The sequence below is a fragment of the Stegostoma tigrinum genome, chromosome 34, assembly GCF_030684315.1.
Source record: "Stegostoma tigrinum isolate sSteTig4 chromosome 34, sSteTig4.hap1, whole genome shotgun sequence".
Classification (NCBI taxonomy): domain Eukaryota; kingdom Metazoa; phylum Chordata; class Chondrichthyes; order Orectolobiformes; family Stegostomatidae; genus Stegostoma; species Stegostoma tigrinum.
In genome coordinates this window covers 16,921,367-16,943,563 of record NC_081387.1, presented here as the reverse complement: position 1 = coordinate 16,943,563, position 22,197 = coordinate 16,921,367, and the positions used below count along the sequence as shown (strand labels likewise).

The following is a 22,197-nucleotide window of genomic DNA, read 5'->3' as shown; positions in this document are numbered from 1 at the left end:
GTTTTCAAAGCTTCCACAAAGTGTCTGCTTTTCCTTAAAAATGCAGTTCACAAGACAGTCTGGAGTGCTTGAAATAGGACATTTTGCACTTAGCATCCAATGCAATATTTGGTTGTCACCCTCTCCCCACACTAACTCTTTCAAGATGAGCTACAATACACTTACAGGCAGTGTGACACATTCTCAGCTATGCATCAACAATGTGTTTCAACTGCAAGACGAGAAGCATATCATACATAACCAGTGCTCTGTTTCCTACAGTTTGTTGTCTGTCTGAAAGACACTGAACTTCGCTGAGATTTTCCTGGTAAATGTTGTGACTGTCCAATTTCCTCATGTACGATATCAGTTTGTGCTGGCCGCCCAATGCTCTTCTGCTACCATGAAAATGTGCAACGTTAAGTTTTCAGATTAATGTCTTCGGTCAGGGCTGAGGGCAAGTGAAACAAAAACAGAAATTGCTGGAGAAACTCAGCAGGTCGGGTGGCATCTTTGGAGAGAAAATGGAGTTAATGTTGCGAGTCCATCGTTTCAGATCTCCAACAACTGCCACTCTTTTATTTGAGTGCAGTGGAGTTGACTGATGGCTTGACTCAGAAATAGTCAGAGAACATGAACCGTTTTCTTCTTCCCCCCCCCGGCCCCGACACAAGACACCTTTCTAAACTGAAGAACGCCCTTTGGCTTCTGTGTTTTGTATCCCTCGATTCCCTGCCCATTCATACATCAATGCAGATGCCTGTTAAATGCTCCTATTGAATCTGCTTCTACTACTCCTCTAGCAGTACATTCCAGGCACTTACCAACCTCTATGTAAAATACTTGCCTGTTACAGTACCTTTAAACTTTCTCGCTTTTACCTTAAGCCTATGCCACAGATTATTTGACATTGCTACCCTGGGAAAAAGACTCCAACTATCCATTCTATCCATCCCTTTTGTAGTTTTGTAAACTTCTAATCAGGTCACCCATCAGCCTCCGACATTCAAGTAAAAACAAACCAAGTTTGTCCAATCTTTCCTCATAGCCAATACCTTCAATTTATAGGATGCTGCGATCAAACCTGAAAAAGACCTTCTGCTAACCATGCAGATTCAGTAACGTATTCCATGAAGTTCAGTGCTGGCATGACACCAAGTGTGTAGGCTAAACATCAGAACCACTTTAAACAGCCAACCCTTCAAATGTCCATGGCAGGCAGAGTACTGGTAGTGCTCAATAAGCCCAAACTTAGAAATTGTAGAACATAGTTTCCCAATTTGATCTGACTCCACACTTGGGCAGCACTTAGTAAAATGTTCAGAGGCTGCCAAGAATCACTCAATAACCAACCGAAGATCATCAGTTTGCAAAGTGACTCACTTATACATACGAGAGGCTCCTTACATTCACATGAAGGGCTGAGTCCCCTGCAGCTAAAAGGCACTTCGTCCAGGCCCTACACCCTTTAATTTAAGCTAAAGCTTGGAAGACACATTTACTAAACACATTGGTGAATTTAAGTTGACTCACCCTGATTAAATTTAAATTTAAAGCTTCGGTAAAGTGTTTCTTGCCCATTCTTGATGCCTAAAGACTTGGCCATCAGAACACAATTGCCAACTGGTCAGCACCCTGTTGCTCACATAATAAATATTATTTGGTATTCTTCCATTTCTCCTGATGAGTGCAAGCTGAAAAACTTTGGCAACATGCATTTTTTTTCCCCATAACGAGCACAATCTGTACTAACAAGTAACCGTAGCAAAACATGATTTGGGGCAATCAATATACATTGCACGGAACACTTGGAAATTGTAACATTGTAAAACCAGTTGTCTCTCCATTCAAGCATGATCTGTCTCAAACATTCCTTGTGATAAAATGGCTCAACAACACCGAGTGAAGGAATTTCTCCTAACCATGCTCCTATTCTTGAAATTATGTGCAAAACACAGCTTACCATTAATAGTTAACAGATAATGAGCTTGGACAGAGCTGACAGGATTGATTGCAATGCAAGTATACATGCCACGGTCATCTTTCCCATCATTCAGAATGATGAGGCTTCTGTTTCCATCTACTAGTCGGTGACGGCGAGAGATGTTCCCTCCATCTTTCAGCCATTGATACTCATGAGGATGTCCAGAAACATTACAGGTCAGCATGATGGCAGGCTGGGGGAAGCTGCATCTGCTTAATATCAGAAAATTTGACAGCTTATCTGAAAGAGAGAAATACTGAATAAATAATTGCACTAACCCTAACCCCATCCTTCACAATGCTCGCAAAATGTGTGTTCAAAAGAAAGGAGATGTATTTATTTTAAGGGACAGTTGTGTAAAGAACACAGTGGTGAATTTGTCTGTCATTTTATCGAAGTCAGAAACGCAACGAATGGTCTGATGATGCAGTTTTACAGCACTTAGAATAATATTCATCAGGACAGCAGAGATTGTAAGAACTGCTGGAGTTGGGGACAAGAGTGTGGAGCTGGAGGAACACAGCGGGCCAGGCAGCATCAGAGCAGCAGGAAAGTTGACGTTTCAAGTCAGGACATTTCTTCCTAATGGTTTCCTCTCAAAAGTGGAGATTCTTAGTTTCCTCCCAAACCAGTGAAGTTGGCAGTTGGGGCCATGCTCTAAAGAGTGTCATCAAAAAAAAAAGACTGCTTCGATAATACAGCACTCCTTCAGCAATGTGCAGCTGGGTCGCTACATTAAGTCTTGCAAGAGTCCGATTTTACTTGAAATCAGACTTTTCTGTCTTCACAGATGCTGCCAGACCTTGTGAGCAGTCCAGCACTTTCCATTTTATTTTGGATTAATCTAGTTTTCCAGTAATGCTTTTACTTGTCAATTTAACAAGAGCATTAACCCAATCTGTTTTGAAGGACCAAATTAATTAACAAGTTGGTTTCTGTTGTCTCATTTAGTGTTGTCAAAAGTTCCAGACTGGCACACAAAATGTACTGTCTCTCATAGCTAAAGGATGATAGTGCACTATCCTTATGCACACTGCAGTTACTAGAACCAAAGTGCTTTTTCTCTTCATTCGCCAAATGTGTATGTCGCTGACTGGGCCAACATTTATCTGTCCCTAGTTGCCCTTGAGAAGGTGATGGTGAGCTTCCTTCTTCACCTTTAACATTAACAGAATCCATTTATTGATAGCAATAGCAGGGTGACTTATTAAAATGGGGAGGTAGTGGCCCAGTGGTATTGCGACTAGCCATCCAGATACCACGGTAATGTTCTAGGAACCCAGGTTTGTATCCTGCAAGAGTGGACGGTGGAATTTTACTACAATCATCAAGTATGGAGGTGGAAGAAAGTGCAAGAGAGATCTGCCTGTCCATTGGAGGATCAGGGGGCAAATGTATCATTCCCATACTCCTTATCATCCACTGAATTGAAAGCTGGTGAAAGGTTCACTGAACAGCTCATTAACTGGTTAGTTAAGAACTAAATTAGTCTGCAAGTACCTGAACACCAAAGTACCTGCAGGGGCAGGTAGGTGGGCTGGCAGGATGTCTGACATAAGTTTCACACTCCACCCATGCCCCTCCTGTGGCTTGCGTTTCAGGGTTGACAAACTAATGAGTGGATTGTCTCAGTGTTCAGTTCTGGGGCCTCAACTACTCGCCAGCTGGATTAATGACTTCGATGAAAGGGTGAACTGTATTGCAGCCAAATTTGCTGACAATGCAAAGGGTAGAAAAAGTCCGCAAATGGATACAGACAGGTTGTCAGTTGTCAAAAAAAATTGGCAATTACATGACTGTACGCCTCGGCAGGAAGAATTGAAGACGAAGAGCAGAAATTGTTTAAATGGAGAAAGACTGCAGAAAGCTGCAGTACTGAGAGATCTGCATGTCCCTGTATGTGAATCATAAAAAGTTAGCAGAGAGTTTATGACATAAAACCAGATGGAAACAGGGGTTGTGAGGAGGAAACAAAGAGATTTCAGGAGAGTTGGACAGGCTGAGTAAATGGGCAAATGTTTTTGTTGATGTTTACTCTGACTTGCTACAGTGATGTCGTAGTCATTAAACCGACCGCATGAAGCAGTGGATACGTTCGAGTGCATCCACTGGTGGGAAGAACAGAGGTGTAGAGTATTTTCTAGACAGTGAGCCATTTAGCGGTGTTAATGTTCAATAGACCAGGTATCCTTGCCAGCAAGTCACTGAAAGCTAACATGAAGCTGTAGCAAGTGTATAGGAAAGTGAATGAATTGTTGCCCTTCATCACAACAGGCTGTGTGTACAGGAGTAAACTAAAATTGTATAGTGCCTCGTGAGACCATGCCTGGGTTGTACACAGTTCTGACCCCACATAACTAAGGAAGGATGTACTTTCCTTTGCAGCCCTGGGCAGTGAAGGTTCTTTTAATGACTACCTGGATTGTCTATGAGGAGAGACGGAAGAGACTGGCCTTACTTCCCTGGAGTTTAGAATAATGAGAGGCGATCACAATGAAACTTAAAATTCTTAAAGGCAATATAGTGGCATCTTATAGTGGAGGCAGGAAAGATGTTTCCTGTCTGAGGTTTGCAACCAGGGGATGCAGTCTCAGAATAAGGGACAGGTTACGTAGGTACATCTGATGTATTTTCCCATAGCACAGATCATTGCCGCTTAAATTCATGAAACAAGCATACCTACTATCCATAGCTGAACATTTTGAATGATGATATCACGTAGATTGATGGGAAGTGTATAAAGACCCTCATCTGAAGAAGTTAAATGATGAAGGATGAACGATCCATTGGTTGGGAAGAATTCAAGGCGACGTGTGTACTTATTTAATACTGAAGGTTCTGCAGCCCCAACGTGAAACAGTAGCACTCCCGCACTGAGCCCATTCTTTGTACCCCCATTGGACACTTTCCATTGGTAAAATTTTGTTGTGCTCCGTTCATACTCATCAACTCCAGGGAAGAACATAGAGCTTCCGGGAGCACGGTAAGATTCCATTTTGACATTGCCTATGAGCAATAATAGAAACAGTGATTGTTGCATACAAAGTGTAGTGAGATTTTGGCACTGTTTCACGTGCTGAGATTGGACCTGTGAATCACCTTTTACTGTCAATAAGACAGCCACTGAACTCTATGGTGCAAAGTCACTGTGGCCTGTTTCAACATTACAGCATGTATACTCTCCACCATTTCCAAATGCCACTGTGGAAAATCCCTAGGGCACACTTTGCTGATGTTGAATCACTGAAAGGGAGGTGCCTCACAAGCAGTAGAAAAGGTCTGGAGTGAAGCCAACAATTTGTCAAATACTGTTAGTGGACAGAAGATTACAGACAATTCACTGGTGGTTTTCTGCAGCACGTGATCCCCCACTCACATGAATTAGAACAGAGGTTAGTCACCAAAGCTTTTATTTAAATTTGACTCAGTTTATTTACACAAAGTTTAATCCTGGTCTGAACAGACCTCAAAATTTGAAGAGAACAAATAGGAAAGGCTTGCATTTAAGCACAACTTGCAAACGAACAAATATTTTGAAGTGTAGTCGTTATTGATATGTAGGAAACACAGCAGAGGAACTTGTATAAAGAAAGGTCTCAAAAACAGCAGCTTGATAATTACTGGATAAGCTGTTTCTCTATGTTAGTTCAGGGATTATTATTGGTCAGGAGATCATGGAAAACTTTCATGTTTCTTCAAAATACTGTCCACAGAGGCCTTGGCATTCACCTGACAATACAGGCAGGGGCTTGGTTTAACATCTCACATGAAAGAAACTGTGAACTATTCTCTCATTGTCTCCAGCACTCAAGCCAAAAGCTGTCCTCCTTTTCTAGGGAAGTTGGTTTACTACCTCGCTGTCTGTGCGCCTCATCAGCTGTCACTATAAGTGATGCATTTTAACACACGACCTCACGTGGATTAACACAGAGGTACATCACAGGAGTTGTTCTAAACAGAATTTACTTTTACCGTGCTTTCTGCATTCCCAAAGGGACAACTCACTGCAGCAGTAAATGTCTCCGCTTCTCCCAGACAATTCATTTTTGCCAAATAACCCAGTGGAAACAGAGTCTTATCAACTATGTCAAAACCCTTTTAATGCCTCTAATAAATCTCTCCTTAACTTTCTCTACTCTAAAGATGACATCGCCAGTTCCTCCAGATTCTCCATAAAACTGAAGTCCCTCAATCCTAGCACCATTCGCTCCATCTCTCTCCACGTTCCAGACATCCCTCCTGATGTGTGGTGCCCTAAACTGGATACGACATGCCAACTAAAGCCTGTGTGATTTACAGAGGTGCACCTTAATATCTTTAGCTCTGTTGTCAAAAATGACTACTGTCTCATTGTTACACTGACTGTTGACTGTTACTTTGTCAGTGGGACTCTGCCAAAAAGTTAGTCTTTCCTCAGTTTACAGATTTCAGTCAAACAGCCCCTTGCTTCCTGATGGTGCCATTCCAAAGCTGTTCCCCGTTAAACCTCTACCCGCCCCACCCCAATACAAACTGCTTACCAACCACCCTGTGCCGCATATCGGGCATATCTGCTGGGAGGTGCTGACTCTCATGGAGGGTTCAGTTGGCTACTACCTCTGGCATAAGTACATGAGGATGGTCTTGCGTGCTCATAATCACAATGTCTAGCAAGGTGTGCTGGACAGGGAGTGACAGTGACACATCTCCTGCAGAAAGATATCACTCAGTCACAAGGATAGACACCTCACTCAGAAGCAGTATTGGCAGAAATGTCAACATACTTATCACACAGTTTGAGGCAAGTGTGAAGACATTTCCCAAAAAAATAGTCAGCTATGTTAAAAACAATACAATTTTCAGTTACAATTCAGGAGTATGATTAAATAGTCTCCACTTAGTCACATAAGTGCATTTCCAAATGAGTGCAAATCTAACAAAACACAAGAAGCTCAATGTCATCCTGGACAAAGCAGCTCACTTGATTGGCACCTCATCCACCATCTTTCATATTCACTCCTTTAACCACCAATGCTCAGTCGCAGCTGGGTGTATCAATGACAATGACACTGTTCACTGCACTAACACCAGGCATCCTTGCCTGTAGCTTCCAAACCCACAATAACTTCCATCTAAAAAAGGACAAGGACGGCAGATAAATGGGAACACCAACTCTTGTAAGTTCCCCTCCAAGCCATCACAATCCTGAGTTGGAAAATATATTGCTGTTCCTTCAAAATCCAGGAACTCCCTCCCTTGCAACATTGTGTGAACTACTTGCAGTGGTTCAAGAAGGAAATTGATTTGCACCTTCTCTGCAGCGATTAGGAATGGGCTCTCAATCTGGCCTTGAACCTAGCACCCATATTCTGAGAGTTAATTTGTAACATACATTTTAATTTGCTGTGTAGAAACACACCATCTCAGTACAAAAAGCAATATTTGTAATGGAATTATGGAACTCTAAGTAACTCATACAATGAGGAAACAATTATTTTAGCTTAGATTCAGGACTCACCACTGGTAATTTGGATGCAGTAACTCAGTAGAATAAACAGCTGAAGTAAGTTGAAGGCACATTTTGTCAAGAAGTATTCATTGAGGATCCTCATGGTTCAGTGACTGGCTGAACTGTTTGCTGTATGTAACATTAGAAATTAGACCATGTTAGAGACTCTGGGAAGGTGTTAAAAAGAAATGTCTTGCACTTAAAGCTGTTGAAACTTCAGAACTTTACAGGCAAAAGAAGTACTTTTGAAATAAAGTCACTGTTGTAATGTAAAGAAGTGAGACAACTGATTTTCACCCAGCAAGGTCCCACGACCAACATTTTACTTATCAAATGCTATTAAGTAGAATAAAAGGTACTTCATATGAACATTCTGAAGCTAATGACACCGTGCCACATATTAGGGTTGATAGGCAAAAGCTTAGGTAATGAAACTGGCTGTAAAAAAAGAGTGCATAAATGGAGGAAAATGAGATACAAGGGGGATAATTTATTGATTTTTATTGGTAAGAAAGCCTAAGAGTGAATTCTGAAGGGACGTATCCCATTGGAGAGACTAGAACTGGTGTGCAGGTCAACAATAAGAGGTCTTCTATTTGAAATCTTGTGTCAGAATTCTATTGATAAAAACTAGGCAATCCCTTTCACTTTTAATGGTCCCTCACCAGAGTGTAGGGAAGATCCACAAAAAAAACAAACAAACACACTATCTGGATAGTGACAAAGGATGCTGTAGGTTGCAGAGAGACAGAGATAAGCTGCAGAGCTGGGCTGAGAGGTGGCAAATGGAGTTTAATGCGGACAAGTGTGAGGTGACACACGTTGGTAGGAGTAACCGGAAGGCAAAGTACAGGGCTAATGGTAAGATTCTTAGCAGTGTAGATGAGCAGAGAGATCTCGGTGTCCATGTAAACAGATCCTGTTAAGGGCTGTTAAGAAGGCATACAGTGATTTAGCTTTTATTAATAGAGGGATCGAGTTCTGGAACTAAGAGTTTATGCTGCAGCTGTACAAAACTCTGGTGTGGCCACACTTGGAGTATTGCATACAGTTCTGGTCACCGCATTATAAGAAGGACGTGGAAACATTGGAAAGGGTGCAGAGGAGATTTACTAGGATGTTGCCTGGTATGGAGAGAAGGTCTTACGAGGAAAGGCTGAGGGACTTGAGGCTGTTTTCATTAGAGAGAAGAAGGTTGAGAGGTGACTTAATTGAAACATATAAAATAATCAGAGGGTTAGATAGGGTGGAGAGGGAGAGCCTTTTTCCTAGGATGGTGATGGCGAGCACGAGGGGGCATAGCTTTAAATTGAGGGGTGAAAGATATAGGACAGATGTCAGAGGTGGTTTCTTTACTCAGAGTAGTAAGGGAATGCCTGCAACGGTAGTAGATTCGCCAACTTTAGGTACATTTAAGTCGTCATTGGATAAGCATATGGACGTACATGGAATAGTGTAGGTTAGATGGGCTTGAGATCGGTATGACAGGTCGGCACAACATTGAGGGGTTCTATGTCTCCCCAGACACTGGATCTCTCATTAGAGATGGAGCATAGGAACAGGCGTTGGCCATTGAAGTTGCTCCTATATTCAATTAGATCATGGCTGATCATCTGCCTCAAAAGCACTTTCCTGTACTATTTCCACAACCCTCAATGACTTAGTCTCCAGAAAACTGCTTCTGTCTGGAACATGCTTCATGAACCCATGAAATTCCTTAGTCAAGTAAGGACCTTTCGACACTGTTGACAAATCAGCATCAAGAACATTCCCATGTGCTAACCTGTTACATACACAGCAGTCTAACCCCACCAACAAGTCCCATTCTCCATCATGATCTGTTCCGTCATTGGTCTGCCTGCAGATCGGCAACGTCGAATCGGGAATATTAAGGACTATCAATTATTCCGAGAACTCCAAGATCATAACTGCACTTTTCAGAGCAAATTACAGTTGGTGAAACTGTCATCTTATCTTCCAGAATATTACTTCTCTCACCATCAAAACCTCCAGAGAATTTTGATACAGTGCCTTTGGAAAAAAAACCAAGGTCTGATACATTTGTCTGTAATCCTTATTGTGCAGTCAGGGTTTTCACTGGTAAAACTAATCCATAGACTGGGAACTGCAGAATTATAAGAACTGAGGACGGTTCTGAGGAAGGGTCACTGGCCCCGAAATGTTAACTCTGCTTTGTCCTCCACAGATGCTGCCAGACCTGCTGAGCTTTTCCAGCAAATTTGTTTTTTGTTTCTGATTTACAACATCTGCAGTTCTTTTGTTTTTTTTGAATTATAGGCACTACCTGGAACGCATTTAGTTGCCTTGCCTCTGAGTTAAGGGTTTTTAAGTTAATGTTCTGCTCCCAGGACATGACAAAATCAAGTTTCCCATCTGATGCAGCATTGATGAATTAATAGAGGTACCATGAGACATTAAACTGTGGCCTGTCTTCCCTCTGACCAGGGGATAAAAATCTGATGATACTTTCAAAGAAGAGGGGATTTTTTTTGGCTATATTAATCCCACCAGTGTCAATATGTCTGAGCATTACTGTGTTTGCATTAGTAACAGCACTTCCTATATTCTGGATGCGAGTTTGCTCGCTAAGCTGGAAGTTTCGTTTTCAGACGTTTCGTCACCATCCTAGGTAACATCAGTGAGCCTCTGGTGAAGCGCTGGTGTTATGTCCCGCTTTCTATCCATTTAGGTTTCCTTGGGTTGGTGATGTCATTTCCTGTTCTTTTTCTCAGAGGATGGTAGATGGGCTCCAGATCAATGTGTTTGTTGAGTTCCGGTTGGAATGACATACCTCTAGGAATTCTCAACCTGAGCTACAAATCTTCTCAAAACTCGCTACTTCCTATTTACACCAGTGACTTTAATTCAGAAGTACTTTGATGCTATAGAGTGTTTTAGAACATCATAAGCTCATAGCAAGTGCAGTAATAAATGCAATATATAGGTCCAGCTTGTAGCCACTTCACCATTAGCATCCAGTCAAGAGATCAACCCAATTCAGAGAAGTGTAAAGGGTATGCCCAGAGCAGACCAAGGAAAACTTTAAAAAGATATCAACTTGATGAAGCTACAACACAGGGCTTGCCAAACTACAGAAACAATATGTGATGGACAGACCACAATGATTCCACACCCAACAGATCAGACATGAGCTCTGCAGTCCTAAAACACTGAGTCTGATTAGTCATGGACAACTGAACAACTAAGAGGAGGAGGAGAATTCACAAATACGCCCATCCTCAATGATGTGAAAGTCTAATATGAATTTTTTTTATTCATTCAAGGGATGAGGACATCATTGGCCAGGCAGCATTTATTGCCCATCCCTAATTGCTCAGAGGGCAGTTATGAGCCAACCACATTGCTGTGGCTCTGAGTCACATGTAGGCCAGACCAGGTAAGGATGGCAGTTTCCTTCCCGAGACGACGTTACTGAACCAGATGGTTTTTTCCTGACAATTGGCAATGGATTCTTGGTCATCAATTGACTCTTAATTCCAGATACTTATTGAATTCAAATCCAATCATCTGCTGTGGCGGGATTCAAACCCAGGTCCCTAGAACTTCACTTGGGTCTCTGGATTAACAGTCCAGCGATAATACCACTAGGCCATGCATACCAACAACTGGGCAAAATATTTCAGTTTCAGCCAGAAATACGGAGACAGTGATCTACCTTGGCCTCCTCCAAAAGTTCTCCAGCATCACAGTTGCTAGCCTTCAGCCAATTCAATTCACTCTACATGATATCAAGCAGCAGTTGAAAGCACTCAGTATTATGAAGGCTTTGGAGCCAGACAACATTCTGATAAGAATACTGAAAACCTGGGCTCCAGAACTAGCTACAAGCCACATCAAACTATTCCAGGACAGCTACCACACAGGCACCTACCTAACAATATTGCTCAGCTATGTCCTGTACACAAAGAGCAGGACAAATCCAATTTGGCCAACTACAGTCTTATCAATGGAAACATGGCAGATAAAATTTAACATTGAAATGTGACGTGATACATTTTGGTAAATGAAACGTTATGAAGCAATACGAGCCGACTGACAGAAACAAACTGTTGACCCTTCACTTCATCAGAACAACAGAGCTGGTGTGTCCATTATGTGGCTACGATGTTCTGAACCATTCATAGGCTCATTGGGTGGCACGGTGGCTCAGTGGTCAGCTCTGCTGCCTCATAGCACTAGGGACCCAGGTTCAATTCCACCCTCGGATGACTGTCTGTGTGGAGTTTGCACATTGTCCCAGTGTCCGCATGGATTTCCTCCAGGTGCTTCGGCTTCCTCCCACAGTCCAAAGATGTGCAGGTTTGGTGGATTGGAATGTTAAATTGCCTGTAGTGCTCAGGGATGTGTACATTAGGTGGGTTATATGGGGATGGGTCTGGGTGGGATGCTGCTTGGGTTGGTGTGGACATGTTGGGCCGAACAGTGTTTCCATACTGTAGGGATTCTATGATCTATGATCATTTGTGTCTCCTCAGACACTGAAGGAGTTCATGTCCACACGCAGCAAGATTTGCAAAACATCCACACTTGGGTTGGCAAGTAGCAAGTAATATTCATGCCAAGCAATGATAATTTCCAACAAGAGTGTATCTAACCACACTCTATTGACGTCCACGAATTCTCAATTATCAATATCCTTACAGTTATCACTGATCAGAAACCAAACTGGGCCAACCTTGTGCCCTTTAAGCCATGAAAGTAGTTCAAAGGCTAAGAGTTCTAGTAACTCACCCACCGTCTCCCCAGTGTTTATCTGTCCAACATCTACAGGGCACAAGTCAGGGAAGTGATCAAAGGCACTCCTGGGTGGATGCAGCCACAACACCCAAAGCTCGATGCTATCCAGGGCAAAGCAGTTTAGCACCACACCCACCACCTTTGACATTCAATCCCTGCACCATCAATGCACAGTCGCAGCAGTGTGTGCCATGGGTAAGATGGACCGCAGTAATTCACCAGGTTCCTTCAACAGCACACTCCAAACTCGTGTCTAACAACTGTAAGGATAAGGGTGGCAGAGATATAGGACAATTACGACCTCAAAATTCCCCTCTAAGTCACACTTCATCCTGACTTGCCTATATCCCAGAATGAATGAAAGATCAAACAAATATTTGAAGACGGCTACTCAAAAAAATATGCTTCATTACAAAAGCAACAGTCCATGAATATTCTTGTAAGGAAGTTGTGCTAAACTTTACTAAAAATCAGGCATCAGCTAAAATATTCTGTTCGATACCAGGCACCACACTTTAAGTGGAGAGTCACACTCATGGCGAGGTGCAGAAATAATTTATTGACATTGTGCCAGGGATGAAGGGTTTTATTTATATGGCCAGACTGGGGGAGCTGGTGGCAGAGGAAGTCAAGTGCAATTTGATAGAGGTGTTTCAAATCCTGAATAGTCTTATACAGTAAACAGACAGTAAAATATTCTATGAACGGAAGGATTGGGCACACAAGGGCATTGATGCAAGGTCAGCATGGAAAGAACTTGTAGCAACAATGAGAAAAAAAGTTATGAAATGTGTCACTATATTCTGTGCCACAGCCTAAGTGACTGTGGAAACAGATTGATCAGGAAGTTTCAAAATGAACTGGATAATCACTTGGAAGAGTAAGTAAGTACCAGGGTATGCAGGAGACTGGGAACAATGAGGTAAATCTGTCCACGTTGGTACAGGTGGGATGGGCTGAATAGTTCCATTCAAAGCTGGTTCACTCAATTAATTTAGGATGCTTTGTGACAAACATCTTGTCCTCAACTTCCATGTTTAGTCCATCCTCAGCACCATTCCCAGCAGGAGAAGCTATTTTCCACCAGCTGGATCAATTCTCCAAATGTGCTCAGTTTCTCAAGCAGAACTTAAAGATTTCCAAGTCTAATTTATCGTTCACCCTGACCCCAACTCGGGCAGTAGGTTCGGAAAACCCTTCGCATGTGAACTTGATTTTTGAATGAGTAGTTGGAGGTCATCTATTGCAGTGGCCATTCAGACTGCTCAAGTGTGATATTAGCAATGCCAAGGACATGGGTTCAGTTGCTGTTCTCGCCTACGGTGCTGGCTTCCACTCCAGACTAGTTCCAGCATCTTGTGCCATGGTCTTAGTGTCCCTGCCTCTGGTCCTGAAGGTCTAGGTTCAACTACAGTGTTGTGTTACAATACAACTGAACAGGTTGATTCAAAATATCTGCAGCTCCAATGTGCTGCACAGCCCTCAATCCTGCGCCAGGCTTGGATAACATGTCCACATTGTGTCTGTCTGTTGAAGCTGACCATGAGACAACAGCGTGACACTGTTGAAGGATCAGAAAAACATACAGGGAGTGTGACTTATCCTACGTTCACAATGTCTGCCTGTTCTTTTCTGTCCGTTCCATTTCAGAGTGGGGTCATCCTGAAAGCGTTTCTCTGGTACAGCATCTCCACTCTAACATAGAAAGACAGAAGATAGTAGCAGGAGGAGGCCATTCAGCCCTGCTCTGCTGTTCATCACAATCATGGCTGATCGTCAACTCAGGAGCCTAATCCTGCTTTCTCCACATAACCTTCGATCCTATTCACTCCAAGTGCTACATCCAGCTGCCTCTTGAATACACTCAATGCTTTGGCAACAAATACTTCCTGAGGCAATGAATTCCACAGGCTCACTGCTCTTCGGGTGAAGAAATGACTCCTCATCTCTATCCTAAATGGCCTACCCTGCATCCTAACACTGATCCCTATTTCTGGTCACACCCACCTTTGGGAACATCCTCCCTGCATCCAAACTGTATAGGCCTGTTAGATATTTATGAAATTCTATGACATTCCCGCCTCATTCATCTGAACCCTAGCAGAAACAATCTTAACCTAGTCAATCTGTCCTCATATGTCAGTCCTGCCATCCCCGGAATCAGCCTGGCACACCTTCCCAGCATTCCTGTGAGAGCAAGAGCATCCCTCCTCAGAAGAGGAGACCAAAACTGCACACAGTATTCCAGGGGTGGACTCACCAAGGTCCTGTATAACTGCAACAACACATCCCTGCTCCTGTACTTGAAACATCTCACAATGAAGGCTAACGTACCATTTGCCTTCTTTACTGCCTGCTGGCACCTGCATGCTTACCTTCAGCGACTGGGACATAAGAACACCCAGGTCCCACTGCACACTCCCCTCTCCCAATTTACAGCCATTCTGGTAGTAATCTGCTGTCTTGTTTTCACTTCCAAAGTAAATGATTTCACATTTATCCATATTATACTGCATCTGTCATTGATCTGCCCACTCACATGTCAAGATCATGCTGATAGATCTCTGCACCCTTACAGTTCACCCTCCCACCCACCTTGGTATCCTCTGGAAACTTGGAGATGCTCCATTTTGTTCCCTCATCCAAATCATTAATACGTATTGTGAAAAGCTGTGCTCCTAGTATTTAGCAGAATCTCTACCACATGATTACTGAGGTCACAGTTACACCACTGCACAGTTATCACACTCTCTTTCTATAGAAATCTCTATAGAGTCTGCCAGCTGTGGTTAGTTATTCAGGGTGTTTGGGAAGGCGGAGAATAAAGCAGGAGTAGGCGAAAAGCCGCAGTGGCTAATTGCATGCCGACTCAGTTTATCCGCCTCTGCTCCGATACTCTAACCACAAAAACATAGAGACAACAAAGTGCAGAGCTGGATGAATTCAGCAGGCCAGGCAGCATCAGAGGAGCAGCAAAACTGTTTCGGGCCTGGACTCTTCTTCAAAACCCGAAACCCTGCACCTCTGATGCTACGTTCATCCAGCTCTACACCTTGTTAATAAAATGTGAGGCTGGATAAACACAGCAGGCCCAGCAGCATCTCAGGAGCACAAAAGGTGACGTTTCGGGCCTAGACCCTTCAGAGATTGTTCTCAGATTCTCCAGCATCGGCAGTTCCTACTATCTCTACAAAAATACGCTTCTGACATCTCCTGGCCCCTCTTAGCAATCCTAAAAGTGGAATCAGATTCTAAAAGTAACCAGGGATTTTTTTCCCCCCTCATTCAGTTCAAAACTGTGTTGGAATTACTGATGACACAATTCTGCTTACACAACACCGGTCCTTACGGTGTAATTGTTTATATAAGTATTACATATAGTTACTGCGTGTTTTATCATGTAATAGCGATCATTTTCCGCCGCATTACAAACCTGACTTCAGCCAGCGCCTATTTTTCTGCACTGATTAAATGAACCCAAAGGATATCACTTTTCCACCCTGGAGTCATAACCATCTGAGTTACGCCGGACCCGAAACTTTACCTCTCTCTCTCTCGATGCTGGAGAATCTGAGGTAACAAGATGCAGAGCTGGATGAACACAGCAGGCCAAGCAGCATCAGAGGAACAGGAAGGCTGACGATTCGGGCCGAGACACTCCTTCAGAAAGTATGCTGGACTTGCTGAAGTTTCTCGGCTTCTTTGAGACAGAAGAGTTTTAATTCGCCCCTTTAACCCGATCGAAGCCCTTCAGGCCGCGGGCGAACGGTTCACAAACTCGCCCGATCGTCCGCCGGAACATACAGCTGTTTGTGTTAGGGAAGCCCAGTGTCTCTCCAATCCGAGAGAACAAAGCGTGGAGCTAGATGAACACAGCAGGCAGAGGAGCAGCAAAGCTGGCCTTTCGGGCCGAGACACTTCTTGAAATGGGGTAGAGGAACGGGGTTCTGAAATAAATAGCGAGAGGAGGCGGAGAGAATCAGAGATAATGGGAACTGCAGATGCTGGAGAATTCCAAGATAATAAAACGTGAGGCTGGATGAACACAGCAGGCCAAGCAGCATCTCAGGAGCACAAAAGCTGACGTTTCGGGCCTAGACCCTTCATCAGAGAGGGGGATGGGGAGAGGGAACTAGAATAAATAGGGAGAGGGGGGGAGGCAGACCGAAGATGGAGAGTAAAGAAGATAGGTGGAGACAGTATAGGTGGGGAGGTAGGGAGGGGATCGGTCAGTCCAGGGAAGACGGACATGTCAAGGAGGTGGGATGAGGTTAGTAGGTAGATGGGGGTGCGGCTTTGGGTGGGAGGAAGGGATGGGTGAGAGGAAGAACCGGTTAGGGAGGCAGAGACAGGTTGGACTGGTTTTGGGTTGCAGTGGGTGGGGGTAAGAGCTGGGCTGGTTGTGTGGTGCAGTGGGGGGAGGGGACGAACTGGGCTGGTTTAGGGATGCAGTAGGGGCCATTTACAATCCGACCCCACCACCCAAGACATTTTTCCATCCCCACCCCTGTCTGCTTTCCGGAGAGACCACTCTCTCCGTGACTCCCTTGTTCGCTCCACACTGCCCTCCAACCCCACCACACCCAGCACCTTCCCCTGCAACCGCAGGAAATGCTACACTTGCCCCCACACCTCCTCCCTCACCCCTATCCCAGGCCCCAAGATGACATTCCACATTAAGCAGAGGTTCACCTGCACATCTGCCAATGTGGTATACTGCATCCACTGTACCCGGTGTGGTTTCCTCTACATTAGGGAAACCAAGTGGAGGCTTGGAGACCACTTTGCAGAACACCTCCGCTCAGTTCGCAACAAACAACTGCACCTCCCAGTCGCAAACCATTTCCACTCCCCCTCCCATTCTCTTGATGACATGTCCATCATGGGCCTCCTGCAGTGCCACAATGATGCCACCCGAAGGTTGCAGGAACAGCAACTCATATTCCGCCTGGGAACCCTACAGCCTAATGGTATCAATGTGGACTTCACCAGTTTCAAAATCTCCCCTTCCCCTACTGCATCCCCAAACCAGCCCAGTTCGTCCCCTCCCCCCACTGCACCACACAACCAGCCCAGCTCTTCCCCCCCACCCACTGCATCCCAATACCAGTCCAACCTGTCTCTGCCTCCATAACCGGTTCTTCCTCTCACCCATCCCTTCCTCCCACCCCAAGCCGCACCCCCATCTACCTACTAACCTCATCCCACCTCCTTGACCTGTCCGTCTTCCCTGGACTGGCCTATCCCCTCCCTACCTCCCCACCTATACTCTCTGCACCTATCTTCTTTACTCTCCATCTTCGGTCCGCCTCCCCCTCTCTCCCTATTTATTCCAGTTCCCTCTCCCCATCCCCCTCTCTGATGAAGGGTCCAGGCCCGAAACGTCAGCTTTTGTGCTCCTGAGATGCTGCTTGGTCTGCTGTGTTCATCCAGCCTCACAATTTATTATCTTGGAGGCCGAGAGAAGATGGATAGAGAAGATAGGTGGAGAGGAGAGTGTAGGGAGGGGATAGGTCAGTCCCGGCAGGACGGACTGTTCAAGGGGGCGGGATGAGGTTAGTAGGTGGGAGATGGGGGTGGGAGGAGGGGATGGGAGGGAGGAAGAACAGGCTAGGGAGGCAGGGACAGGCTAGGCTGGTTTTGGGATGCAGTGGGGGGAGTGGAGATTTTGAAGCTTGTGAAATCCACATTATACCATTGGGCTGCAGGGTTCCCAAGCGGAATTGAGTTGCTGTTCCTGCAACCTTCGGGTGGTCACTGAGGGAAGCACAAAGGCTGCAGTCTGACTTCCTAATCACCGTTCACATCTGCCTTTCGCACTGGCCTGGAGGGGAAGTGACATATGCTGCAGGCTGGCGCCAGTTTCAAACTGGGGATGGGATGGGGTGGGGTGGGTTCCAGGGGTATGAGGCTTGCCCCCAGGAGGGCACAGTTTGAGAATTTTGCGGAGCTGTTGCCCCCAGCCACCTGTGGATATCGGGGTCCCTGGAGAATGGTTTGCTGCTCTCACAGTGATAGATTCAGGCGATGCCATCACCGCACACTGTGCCCAGAAAAACAAATGTGTACATTGCACACCTCCCAGCTCAGGCACTGGCTCCTCTGGCGGGGGGGAAAGCAAGGTCAGGAATCACACCACACCAAGTTATAGGCCAACATGTTTGTCTGAAAACACAAGCTTTCGGAGCCTCACTCCTTCTTCAGGTGTTCGTGGAAGAGGCGGCATCAGACGCAGAATTTCTCAGTAAAAGATCAAAGGGTCACATTACTGTTGGGGACGTATTAAACAAACCTTAGATACACCCACTCAAATCGACCTACAACATGAAAAGCATCTTAGGTTTGCTTAATACAAAGCAACACACCCAACCCCCAAACCTATAGTAACTCACTGAAACACCTTTCAGATTCCCAAACCATGCCAAGCAGTGGAATTTGAATTCAATAAAAATCTGAGACTTAAAATTAAAAGTCTAATGATGTCCTGGAGGAAGAGCCAATCTGGATCACTAATGCTCTCGAGAAAGGTAAACTGCTATAATGAGCCTCCATATGACTCAGAGCAATGTGGTTGATTCTGAACAACCCTCTGGGCAATAAATGCTGGCCTCGTCACCAATACTATGAATGAATGAAAAAAAACTCTATTGATGCACTCTTAACATATGGATTACCCTATTTCAAGAAAGCGACACACCATCACCTTCTGAATGGCAACGTGAAATGGGAAGTAAATGCCAGCTTTGCCAGTGATAGAACGTCTCAAATATGTAACATGAAAAGCCACAGTCATGGAACCAATTACAGCCCCAGCCTAGACCAGGTCATGCAAAGTAACCCAGTCAGCTCCCTTCCCCTTTCCAATCCTTGTTGACCTGTACATTTGCTTCCTTTGTGGACCTATTCAATTTCCCTTTAAAATCATCTTTTTTTTGTACCTCTCCAGGGAGCAGTGAGTTCCACTCATTACACTGAAACAAAGGTAATACTCACACCCCACTTGTCCAAAATCTTAGATGTGTCTCCTAATCTTTTTATCATTAGGGCCATGGGAACAGCTCATCCTGGTTCCCCTTTATCTCAGTTTGTCATAACCTTGAACAGGCATATTTATTCTCAAACCCTTTTACCTCAAGAATGACCCACATCTTTTCAACCCACTCTTGCCACTAAAATATCACATGCCCCACGATCATTCTGGGGAGATCTCCTCTGCACTGTCTCAAGAATTCTCACATTGTTCTTCAAGTGAAGTGACTCCAAAAGGACTCCATACTCCATAAGTTGGAGCTTAGCAAGAGGTTTATAAAAATTTTCAGCAAGATTTTCCTAGTTTGGTACTCAATGCCTTGACTGAATGAATTCAAGATCCCAAATGCTCTTCCTACAACTTCCTTAATATTGACTGGCAGTTTCAAAAATCAACGTGTGTACAACTCCAGGTCTCAGTTCCCCCTGCACTCTGTTGCTTCTCCCTGTTCCCACTGCCAAAATGCATCATTCCCAGTTCTCTGTGTTAAATGACATTTACCTGCTGTTTGCCTTTCCACTAGCCTATTTCCTGTTGTACATACCATCATCACTCTTCGCTAACTAACAAGTTTGTCACCATGGACGAGAAGGATTTTCTTTCTCTCTCAGAAGGTGGTGAGTCTTTGGAACTCTTTTCCCCCTGAAGAATAGTGAAGGCAGGGTCATGGGATATTCTTATGGGAGAGATAGATAGATTCTTGACAAACAAAGGAGTCAATAGCTTCTGAATTAACCTTAATTTATCCATTTGATCACTAGTCTTCAAATAGTGTGCCTGAAATTGGGTAACATTTTTAAACCAGGCTTTTATGTTGTATTGGCAAATATTTTGATTAAAATCTATTTGGACACCATTTACTGCATTCCCCTCATCAGTTCACAAAAAAACAAAATCCAGTAGACAAGTACAATTTGCCTTTATAGATCTGCACTGAGCTTTCTTAATTTAACTTAGACTCTTCCAGTGTGTGATAGTTTTCGTGATCAACATAAAACAATTTTTAAAAAAAGTCCTATTTAAGGAATGTGTGAAAATAAAAGTGAGCTCAGATTGTGCAGGATGTTAAAACCTTTACTACTACATACTGTAATATCCTGGTGAATATTCATAGAACCCAATTAATCAAGTTTCACTGGTGAAATTGCAGCATTGGCTTACTTTGAAGAATATCTATTCCTTTGAAGATTATCTGCAAAAAGAGTGCGTCCTTTTGAAGAAAGTGACACAGCAAAGACATAGGGCAGTTTGAACATCCTCAACATCCCTACTGCCACTAACCCCCCTCCCCACTCACAATATCCTGGTTTCCAGTGCCCATGCGAGTTTCCTCCTCTGTCACATTCAAACATTGTTTATCTTCCAACCCATCCTTCATCATTGCAGAGCTCTATTTCACCAACACACTTTTTCTAGGTCCCATCCTGTATAATTTTCAACTGCAGCAGTATTTTGCTGTGGCTTTCTGCCACAGCTTCAATTTTTTTTTCCTCCTTGATTCGTTCACGGGATGAGGGAGTCGCTGGCCGGGGCAGCACTTATTGCCCCTCCCTAATTGCCCAGAGGGTAGTTAAGAGTAAACCACATTGCTGTGGATCTGGAATCACACAGAGACCGTCTAAAGATGGCAGTTTCCTTCCCTAAGAAGGATTAGAGAGCTAGATGAGATTTTTTTCCGACGATTGACAATTGATTCACGGTCATCATTAGATTCTTAACTCCAGATATTTTAATTGAATTCAAATTCCACCATCTGCCGTGGTGAGATTCAAAGCTGGGTCCCCAGAACATTGTCTTGGGTCTCTGAATTAACAGTCCAGCGATAATGCCACAAGGCCATCTTTTACAAGTCTAGCTGATTTTCCAAACTTCAAAACTATCACTATCACTGCTTCCATGTCATTGTGGGAGTGCCATCACCATCAGATTACAGCTGTTCGAGAAAATCTCACAACAGGCAAGTGTTATTGTACAAATATTTGTCTGGACACCAGCTGACTCTTTATAACCCAGTGATGGCCATAACATGATTCAGAAAAATAAAAGAAATATTTAAATGCAATAACTAATTTAACCAAAGGGAATAAAAAAAAACAGAATCTCTGACCCTTCTGGATGGAGATGCACAGTTCTTGCAGTAATTTCTCTTTGTCTCAGTGTTAATGATGCCTCCTCCAACACTGAGACAGAACTCTCTTGTCCTAGATTCCAGCTCTAAGACTCCCCAACCAGGAGAAACAGCTCCTGTAGCGTCTATCCTTTAAAGCCCTTAGAGGATTGCAAATGTTTCAATAAGATCGCCTTTCATTCGTTTCAACTTCAGAGAGTATCCTCCCAATTTAATCAGCCTTTTGTCATCGGGTAATCTCTTCATCCCAGGATCAATCTGGTGAACCTTCGCTTTACTGCCTCCAATATCTGTACATCCTCATTAAATATTGAGGCCAAAACTGCAATGTTCCAGCTGCGGTCTCACTAAAGCCCCATGCAACTGCAGCAAGGCTTCTTTCTTCCAATTCCCTTGCAATAGAGGCCAATTTGTCATTCACTTTAAGACCATAAGACATAGGAGTGAAAGTAATGCCATTCGGCACATCGAGTCCACTCCGCCATTTAATCATGGCTAAGTCGATGTCTGTAATGTGCACTAACTTTCAGCCAGAACCAGAACTATAATACAAATCATTTACAAAAAAGGACTTACGGATGGCAAAGGCTGGCCTTTCAATGCAGCGACATTGCACAGGGAAATGGAGGGAGGGTTGGTGATAGTTACTGCACATTTAGAAGCTGGAGATTTGATGGGTGTGATAGTAAACATTATGGAAGGAGGTTGGGAGGCTGTCGAAGAAACCAGATTAAATCACACACCAAAGGTGCAGACTTCAAGGCAAAAAGATTTTATTTGTGTTATCACAGAGAGTCAATGCTGACAAA

The 22,197-nt window shown here is 44.0% G+C and overlaps 1 long non-coding RNA gene across 1 annotated transcript; it reads right to left on the bottom strand.

Moving 5' to 3' along the window:
* Positions 1-4,648: 4,648 nt before the first annotated feature.
* Positions 4,649-15,914, bottom strand: LOC125446610 (uncharacterized). Its single transcript, XR_007246436.2, has 3 exons — positions 15,775-15,914; positions 7,461-7,580; positions 4,649-4,969 (listed from the first exon to the last, which is right to left on the bottom strand). It is a non-coding gene; the product is annotated as an uncharacterized LOC125446610 (long non-coding RNA).
* Positions 15,915-22,197: the final 6,283 nt, after the last annotated feature.